Raw genomic sequence first — 10,347 nt, forward strand, 5'->3', positions numbered from 1 at the left:
TTTAGGGATTGTCTTTCTTCCTCTGATACTCTTGCCATCTGTCCTGGATGGTCAGATTTGTCTGGTACTTTGCTAGGTAAAGTCTGCTACAGACCTGGCCACTATTGCTACTACTTCTTCTTCCAAGTGTTGCTTGGGTTTTTCTGTCCACTGTGCCTATCAGCACAATGGGTGCACTTCTGCAAATGCATTCTCTCCTTCAGATGCTAGTGTCCCACAATTTTTTTTCTGGAGGGCATTCTGGTCCCAGTTGATTTTTTGGTTCGGGCCTTTGAAATTTGGGAGACCTGAATTTTGGGTTAGTGCGCACTAACCCGAAAATGAATTTTTCCCGAAATTTCAGAAAAAATTTGTTTGGGATTCTTGTCCCCAAAACAGGCCTTTTCCTGTATCCAGTAGGATCTATATCTACCTTGCTTGTCAGGGTTAGCTGATCCAAAACCCTGACTGTAATAGTCCCGTGATCCAAAGTATCCTTCTTGCTGGACTTCACATCACACTCCTGCCTAAGTCATCTCTGCAGTGCATTGGGGTATTTGTATCTCAGTCTGTTCTTTGTTTCACTTTTGTAGATCCCAACTCTTTTTCCACCTCTTTTCCCACTTTTGGGTCAGTTGCCTCATAAACAAATGGGAGAAATTTATTTATTTATTTATTGTTTTTATATACCGACATTCATTGGGTAATAACACATCGGTTTACATTCTAACTCGTGAAAAACTGGTAAGACTAAGGTGTCTTAACTTTGATGCATTGTAACATAGATAACATTATAACTTAGGGCTAAAGTGATAAGATGTTAATAGATAGCAACATTGAAACATAAACATTATAAGCATTATAACATGATAACTAGATTTACAGGTATATAATTATATCAAGCATTGTTAAGCGTAGTCGATTTATTACAGGGAGTGGGGTAGGTTGGGTGAGGAAGGGAGGGTAGGGGGGTAGAAAGCAGAGGGGGGTGGGTGTTGTGGGGGGAGGGGGAAGGGAAAGAGGGAAAGAGGAGAGGAGAGTGAGGGGAGGGTGCGGGAAGGGAGGGTGGGTATGGGGGAGCTATGAAGGGGGAAGGGGAAGATGAGCATGCTGGGGGAGGAAGGGAAAGGAGGGGGAAGGTAGCTAAGGTTGACAGGGAGGAAACATGCAAAGAGGTGAATAGCTTAAGGGGGAGGAAGTGGGCTGAGTAGGGAAGGAGGGGGGAGAGGGGGGAGAAGGTCAAGAAGGGAGGGGGAGATGGGGGAGGGAAAAAGGAGGGGGGAGAGGTGGGATCTGCTATGGGGCAATCGGGGGGCAAAGGAAAGGGTGGGGAGGGGTGAGTTAGGTTGTAGGTAGGTAGGCTTTTTGGAATAGCCAGGTTTTCAGGTTTTTTTTTAATGACTGGGTAGAGGGTTCTAGTCTTAGTTGAGCAGGGAGATTGTTCCATAGGGGCCTACAACTGAGATGGTTCATTTTCTGGTTGTGATGAGGTGAGCTAGTTTTGTGTGAGGGATGGAGAGCAGGCCGGTGTTTTGGGATCTGAGGTTTCTCTGGGAGTCATGATGCTGAAGGGTATCCTTTAGCCATTCGAGTTTGTTGTTGTTGATGGTTTTGTGCAGGAGTGTTAGGATTTTGTATTGTGTTCTGAAGATTATGGGGAGCCAGTGGAGTTCTTTCAGTGTGGGTGTGATATGTGAGAAGCGATTGCTGTTTGCGAGAGATCTGGCTGCTGTGTTTTGCAGGAGTTGGAGGGGTTTGGTGGAGGATGCAGCAAGTCTGAGGAGCAGGGAGTTACAGTAGTCCAGTTTGAAAAATATGAGGGATTGGAGTAGTGTTTGTGTTATATGAGGGGTGTTTTAGTGTGCCCATGGACCTCGGCCCGACCCCAGATGGATCCAGGACCGAACCGAGGGTTGACGGCATGTTCCACTATGGCAGACGGTCTTACCCTCCGCCAGGCCTGCACGCTCCCAAGGCCAACAACAGGATAATGTTGGAATGCGAATGGTCCTCTGACCATTCCAAGCCCTTTCTGACCTGCCATTTGGAACGGCATGGAGCAGCAGGCCTGGCCTGAGGATGAGGGCAGACGGGCCTTGATATGAAGATGTGACACTATGATGGAGGTGAAGACGTGACACCAGGGCTCTTGAAGACATGGCACCAGGACTATAGAAGACATAACACCAGGGCTGATGCGAAGACATCACGGACTGGGTGGTCGATGCAATGGCATCAGGGACAAGACTCTGAAGTGCAGACATGACGAGGAACTTGAAATCCAAACAAGACAAGACACAGGGCAGGAGGACATTGGCACTGTCTCTCAGGGTGCCCTACTCAGCCCACCTTCACGGGTGGACCCAATGAGCTGGTCGCGGACCACCCTGTCCCACTGCGTGCCCTACACAGCCCAAGGAGGCTGGTCACAGACCACGCTGAGAATGAGACAAGCGCAGGGAAGGATCCAGTCGAGGTGGGACTCCAACGACGAAGCCGATGTCATCCGAAGCACCAACACGGCTGGCAGGACGAGACTGCTCAGGAGCACAGGACACCAGTCCACCTGCAGGCCTCTCCAACCCGGGAAAGACGTCAGCCGAGGGAGAAGGACCGACAGAACCAGAAGGCTCCGGAGTGCTGACGTGAACACCTAGGAGTGTAGGACACCAGGAGGCAAAACACCAGGAGACGAAACACCAGGACACCTAGACGAGGACCTCAGGCAGGAAGACATGGCATGACGAGGAACAAACAAGACAAGGAACTCCATGGAGAAGATAAAAGACCTGACGGAGCTCTGGCAGGCAGAAGCCTCCAGAGTGAAGTAACTCCGATGCAAGGCCAAGACGTACTGTGAAGACAGCCCTTTTATAGGGCTAGGCAGGAAATCCAATCCATAGGTGGGACCAGCACACTTCCTGTGTCTGGCCCTTTAAATTCTGTGAAGAGACGCGCCCACGCACCTAGGGAAGGAAGCAGGAGCTTTTGCAGGACCGCGGACAATGGTGTGCACTGACGTCTTCCATGCAGAAGGCAGGGCTGGCCTGAGAAGCAGGCCTCGATGACGGCAGCGGCTCCAGCCGCTGCAGGAGGCCCCAGGGGCGGCTTCAGCCGCTAACGAGCCCGGGGATGTGGCCTGCGTGCCGCGAAGAGGAGATGATGTCGGCGGCGGCTTCCAGCCGCGAAGAGGACGCTGAAAGTCCGCGGCTCTGGCCGCGGTGAAGACGGATATCCAGAGCGGTCTCCAGGCCGCGTGAGCAACCCAAGACCGTGGCTCCGGCCGCGCTGAAGGGCCTGACGGCAGCATCCGTGCCGCATCGGATGAAGCATGGGGGGAAGTAAGAGAGTGCCTGCTCGCGGGGTGACCCGCAAGCAGGGTTCATGACAGTTCGGTAGTCGTGAGTGAAGAGTAGCGGTTTGAGCTTTTTGAGGACTTGAAGTTTGAAATAGCCCTCTTTGATGGTTCCGTTGATGTGTTTTTTAGGTTCTGTAATTCGCTGGGTTGGTGGGGTTCAGTTGGGGTTTTTTGAGGGTGGGTTTAATTGCAACACATTTCAGGGCTTCAGGGAAGATGCCTTGTTCGAGTGAAGTGTTGATTATGTCAGCAATGGGTTTGGCGATGAGTGCTTTCGGCACTTTAGGGTTCCCTGCTTGATCCTGTGTGGGCAGACTATAGCTTTAGAATCACCCATGTGTGAGGACTGCCACCCTACTTGTCCTAGGAGAAAGCAGAGTTGCTTACCAGTCACAGGTATTCTTCAAGGTCAGCAGGAAGTTAGTCCTCACGAAGCCCACCTGCCTCTCCTGAAATTTGCTATATCATGGACTGAGGGACTCTGACTAGGGTGCAGAGTGATAACTACAGTTGTACATGCTCAGTAGGACATGTTTGAAAGCTCTAGAATCTATGAGATCAAAATTCTGGGACAGGCTCCAGCCGAAGATATCTCCCATATGTAAGGACTCACACATGGGTGACAGGTAAACAACCTTGCTATCATGAAGTTACCCTAAATGGTTTGATATCTATGGAGAGAAACAATGTTTGGGGCAATGTTGCATTCATTAATAGGTTTTTCCTATTGGGATACAAGGTTACCCCCAAGCCTATTTTAATGATTGGAGTAACTTGTTATCCCATAGCAATGTCTGCTTATATGACTATAAGAACTTAGTTGACAGGATTTGCAAATGTAACTAAGCATTCATATTTCATTCACATTGTCATGGTTTCCTTGGTGAAGTCACTTAAAGGGGACACAGCAATAATTATACCAACAATTTGATTGGCAATATCAACCTCAAAATCAGATAAAGGTGTCAACAAGCCTATCAGTTTGTCCTGCTGTGTTAGGCAAGGATCACCCAGTCAGTTCAGTCATTCACCTTACACAACAACTTGTTTTTGAGTCTTTTTTAATAGCATACAAAAGCAACAAATCACAATGTTCTGAACTGAAATTCAACAAGCCCAACACAGCCAGTGTTTCACTGTAAAAAGCTTCTTCAGGGGTTGGGACCAATTTTATATCCACCCAGTAAGACTGTTGCCTGCAAAGTAACATATATATTAGAGATGTGAATCGGAACCGGAATCGGTTCGGATTCCGGTTCCGATTCACATGTGGGTTTTTTCCAATCGGGCCCGATTGCGGTTTTGTTTATCGGCTGTGCCCGAGCTGATAAACAAAAAACCCACCCTGACCTTTTAAAACTAACCCCTTAGCTTCCCCCACCCTCCAGACGCCCCCAAAAACTTTTTACAGGTACCTGGTGGTCCAGTGGGGGTCTCTGGAGCGATCTCCTGCTCCCGGGAGCAATCTCCCACTCTGGGCCGTCCTCCCGCCATCAAAATGGCGCCGTTGGCCCTTTGCCCTTACCATGTGACAGGGTATCCATGCCATTGGCCGGACCCTGTCACATGGTAGGAGCACTGGATGACCGGCGCCATCTTGTGCTCCTACCATGTGACAGGGGCTGACCAATGGCACCAGTAGCCCCTGTGACATAGTAAGGGCAAAGGCTATCGGTGCCATTTTGAATACTGGCAGTCGACGGTCCGAGTGCAGGAGGTTGCTCCTGGACCCCCGCTGGACTTTTGGCAAGTCTTGGGGGTCAGGAGGGTCCCCCAAGACTTGCCAAAAGCCCCTGGTGGTCCAGCGAGGGTCCAGGAGCGATCTCCTGCACTCGGGCCATCGGCTGCCAGAAATCAAAATGGCGCCGATAGCCTTTGCCCTTACTATGTCACAGGGGCTACCGGTGCCATTGGTCAGCCCCTGTCACATGGTAGGAGCACAAGATGGCGCCGGCCATCCAGTGCTCCTACCATGTGACAGGGTCCGGCCAATGGCACGGGTACCCTGTCACATGGTAAGGGCAAAGGGCCATCGGCGCCATTTTGATTAGTGGCAGCCGACAGCCCGGGAGCAGGAGGACGGCCCAGAGTGGGAGATTGCTCCCGGGAGCGGGAGATCGCTCCAGAGACCCCCACTGGACCACCAGGTACCTGTAAAATGTTTTTGGGGGCGTCAGGAGGGTGGGGGAAGCTTAGGGGTTAGTTTTAAAGGGTCGGGGTGGGTTTCGGGGTTATTTTTGTGTGCCGTTTTTCCCGCCCTCCCCCAAAACGATAAGATAACCCCCACGATCAATATCGTGGGGTTTTCCTATCGTTTTGGGGGATCGCCCGATTTCTGACAATTTTGAAAATATCGATGATATTTTCAATCGTCCGAAGCCTGATTCACATCCCTAATATATATAAGTTAATAACCTCTCATAAAAACAGATTAGAAAAACAGTACTCCAGGTTGGTTCTTTCAGGACTAACCTGGAGTACTTAAACAAATGTATCAAGGTGTTTAGGTAATAGAATGAGTTGTTCACTCAAGAAACAAGTCTGGCTGGAATATAGGTTGTAATATTTATACAAGCACAGACGTAGAAAAAAGATTCTAAGGAAAGAGTTAACCTACATGAATACCATCTGGAAAAACAAGGTAGAGATTCCTAAAAAAATGTAAGCACATCACAGAAGAAACCAATTCTCTTAATTTTTGGTTTTGATGGGCATCTCACCTTTGTTTCCTGTGTTCCAAAGAGGTTTAGGGAAGAACTGTTGCTGTACACCATGAACCATGATCTGTTAAGTGGGTGGGAAATACAGGAAACCAGACATAATTCTGGATGAGAAAAAAATGCAAAAGTGAGCTGAACAACCTGGACATTTAATTTGCATTACCACTTGCAGATATCAAATCTCCAAATGACCAGCGATACTATTTTTCAATTTGTTTGATATTGCTGCCATTGCTAGTCTTTTAATTTGGTTGAGTCACAATACTAATTGGAAACATAGGTCTCCTCATATAAGATAGCAGCTGTTCATTACTGAGGTTGGAAAACAGCTGAGTGATGGATTCATAAAAAGAATGATAAATACCCATTGTCTAAAATTCTCCATGAAATCAGGAATGATCTCCATGACCTACACATTTACACAGCCCAGTGCAGCTGCAAGTGCTTCAGGTCAAAGTGGGTATTGTATTCTTTGCCCAAGAGTACTTGACTAGAAAACCAGGAAAGATGTGAAGACTTCCACAGATTTGCCTGTGTAGAGCAAGCATATCATCACAATGAAGTTGCTCAAAGAATGCCTTAAATGAAAAAAATTGGAAATATTGGTTTTGCTACCAAAGGTATGGTTCTGGAGAATTTGTTGGCTTTTCGCTCATGTTTGGGGTTGTTGATCTTTTGCTGGAGAAATTGTTACTTTTTTAGTGCTGAGAAAAGATTTATAAGCCAATATTCAAAAGATGTACTGAAATGTGGACATTAGTGATAGTAGCATGCAAAATTTTGCATTTGTGAACATGGTCTCATAGTTTATCCACCATAGGTAATACGCTGCATAATTATTTAAAGCAGATCATTATTTATGTTCAGATGAAACACTGTATGTTTGTGTGAAACTTAACTACACCACAGGGAGGTGTAATTAAGTTTTGTTTTAATGTAATTTAATGTAAAAAACGAACATGAAATGAACCCAATTTTCCTATCATCCAAATAGCCCACTATCTCATGAAAAATGTCTTGCATTATGGGGCCATTCCTGCAGAACTATCCCATTCTTAGAACATCGCTCTCTTAAGGATTTAGGTGCCTAAATCTTCGTAAATGAAAATCTCTCCCTGCTGAGCACCTATCTTAGGAATCTATTTTCACTAGGATCCTAAATTTGGGAATTTAGAAACAGGTGTGGCCAGGTGCAGGACTGGGTCAAGGGGAGCAAATTAGTTATCTATCCTGATTTTTAGCCATAGTCACAAAACATAGAGAGAATTACTAAGCTGCAGAAATGAGTATCACAGCTTAGTTAACTCTCCCCCTGCCCTATATATTTCCCAGCAGTAAAATACCATAGGAAAAACTAAGGAAGGTTAATAGGACAGAGCCTGGTGCCACCATCTTGTTACAGGGCCCAAGCATCGCAAAATATACCCCCAAGTTTGGAAACGCACCCAGGGGACTTATGAGACCCCCATCCCAATTCTACCACTCCTTGAGACAACCTCAATAGACAAAATATAAAAATGCAGAAATATTCATGACACAAGTTCCTCCCCTCACTCCTAAACTCCACCCCTTTTTAAAACATTTCTCCCACCAGGCCTCCGACCCCCACTCCTGCAACTCCTACTTGCCATACCTTGTAATATCTGGAGGGCTAGAAGGGTCTGTATCACCGCCTAGGCTCTGGGCCCTGTGCCGTCACTATAAAAATAGTGTTGGCCAGCCAGTTTTCTTCTTATAACCCTATCACATGATGGGGCATAAGTGCATGCCCTCAAATCTGGTATGTAATCTAAAAGACTATTAGGAATGAGGTGCCCAGGCATCAGGGTCTTCCACAACTCATATATCCTGGTTCAGTGCCCTCTTCTGTGAGATGAGGGAGGCAAGTTTGGTGGCAGATTTTTGTTGTACCTTTCTCTCTAACCTTTCCTGCAGTGCATTCATATAACTACTACATTGGCTGCTATACATTCCCTTCTAATTATGAGCCAAACCCTTACCTAATGTAGCTATCTGCCCTTAGTAGTTGCGGGACCAGCTGATCCCCATCCTGCTTTGACCCAACTATGTGCATGGACTTGTGGTCTGTCTTTTTCCAGTAAAGGAGGGAGATCCACAAATATAGTGCACCTGTTTGAGCTTGGTACCCATAAAAGAGGCTCTGGGTGGTGGCCATTTTATGTCATTTTAACCTTATTTGAAAGAAATGTTTTATAGATCTGTTATAGTAGTACTAGTAAATGATCACTGGATGGCATTTTATATAGTGAGCATTATATTACATGTGATGATGTGAAGTTTGGGAGAATGGTATTTACCTCCTTAAACATTTGAGCTCTATGACTGGCTACTGACGGGAAGTGGGAAATATAAAAATGTGGCATTTTGGTGGACTTTTACCCTGTTTTCTCCCCTGCCCTTTGAAGTATAGGGTGGGGATTTAGGACCATTTGCTTTGTGATCCGTTTGAGTGCTCAACCTGAGGGTTGTAAGGCCCAGGGACTTTGAAGGGTAGTGGGATCCTGTAGTGGCTCTTCCTTTCAAGGGAAGAGGCCCATGGCCATGAAGAAAGAGATATTTCTTTCTCGCCCCTAGGAACTTACCAGAGTGGTGGAATGGAGAGGCCAGTGGCCATAGAATGTAGCAGTGTTTTTCCTCCCTCTGAGGAACTACCCAAAAGGTGATTAGCAGGAGTTCAAGAGTGAGGAAAGTCTGAGCAGAGATGTGCATGATGTGCAATGATCCAGGGAACCTGCACTGGGAGGAAGGTGGTGTGGAAACATGTGGGAAAAGGTCCAAGACCATGGGAGGTGAGAGTAAAGCTATGTGACCTGTGAAGTTGCATTTGGCTCTTTTTGGATGTGAATTTTGATATGGGTTTGCATATTAAGGACCCCATTCCTTAAACATGCATGGGTTTGAATAAAATGTATAAGAATCAGTACTAATATAAATAGCAAATGTTCCAACATCTAATAATGAAGGCAAGCATTTGTAATGTTCCCGACTGTAGAAAGTATACACTCGAAAAGTGCAGGAGAAGTTTGGATTCTCCCGACTGAAGAAAGCTCATGAATTTCTGTTATATTCCACACTGATAATGTGTTCGCGTCCATGTACATAGCTGAATAACATCCATGTTAAACAGTAATGCTGGCTGGTCCATCCAGATAATAAAAAAGCACTTGGAAGTTTAATTATGATGCCTCCTGCATTTGTTTGGCCAGCATTATGAGATGTCTATGACCAGAGTTCATGGAGGGGAGTGAGGGGAATCATCTTTGCCCAGTCAGGAAAAAGAGAGTCTGATTATTGTGGTATGCACTATGCAGGCTGTCGCTGCTCAGGTCCACTTCACATTGTGCATGAGCTAATATTGAACCACAAAATAAATTTGGAAGGGATGGCCTTGCACAATAGGGAAAACCCATCCCATCATTTTATGTGCCCCATCAGTGGATTACATATTGAAATGGCTGAAATACTAATCTATGCAGGCAATGAGGCAAATCATGGACTGGATCAACCCATCCAGAAAATCTGAAGCCAAATGGAAAACCTATATCCAGCACAACCTCTATCCCTAGTTTAGCCATTAAGAGATACACTATCTGATACTGCCATGTCATTAGCTATCCTCTTTTTTCCTACAGGCAATGTAGGACATGGTCTCAGCCCTGGTTTCTTACTCCTGTAGCTCACCTTTGGATATATGCAGAAAGGAGTCAAAATTGGGAGCACATGACATCTTATTCTGTCATCCAGCGTATCTTTGGAGTGTTAAAAAGTTGCTTCAAGTGTTTGGACAGATCAAGTGAAGGTCAGCCCTGGATTTAGGGAACATATCCCAGTCCTGGACTCATCACAAAGCTCATACACTACTAAAGCTGCTGTGTGCACTGCACCTCACAAGCAAACTCTTAACAGTGTCTAACAACATACACTGAGGCTCATAAAAGTTCAATAATCCTTCATTGGAGCCACTCCTGCAGCAGGTGGTTCAAAGAAGCCTTGCAGAAATCTTCAATTATGGTTGTCACCTGGCTCCAGAGTTTTCTGGACAGGTTGATCCATTCCTGATTTTACCCCACTGCCTGAAGGAATTTCTAGTCTTGCTTGTCTAAGGGAAAGCACTAGGAATAGCCAAACAACCAATCCTTGCAGGCAGTAGGGTAAAACCATGAATGGATCAACTTGCCCTGCAAAATCTGGAGCCGGTGGAAACCTTCATTGGAGAATTTTAGGCAGAGCACTTATTTCCCATGTTTCAACCTTCTTCTTTTGAGTCTG

The sequence above is a fragment of the Rhinatrema bivittatum genome, chromosome 5, assembly GCF_901001135.1.
Source record: "Rhinatrema bivittatum chromosome 5, aRhiBiv1.1, whole genome shotgun sequence".
NCBI classification, from domain to species: Eukaryota; Metazoa; Chordata; class Amphibia; order Gymnophiona; family Rhinatrematidae; genus Rhinatrema; species Rhinatrema bivittatum.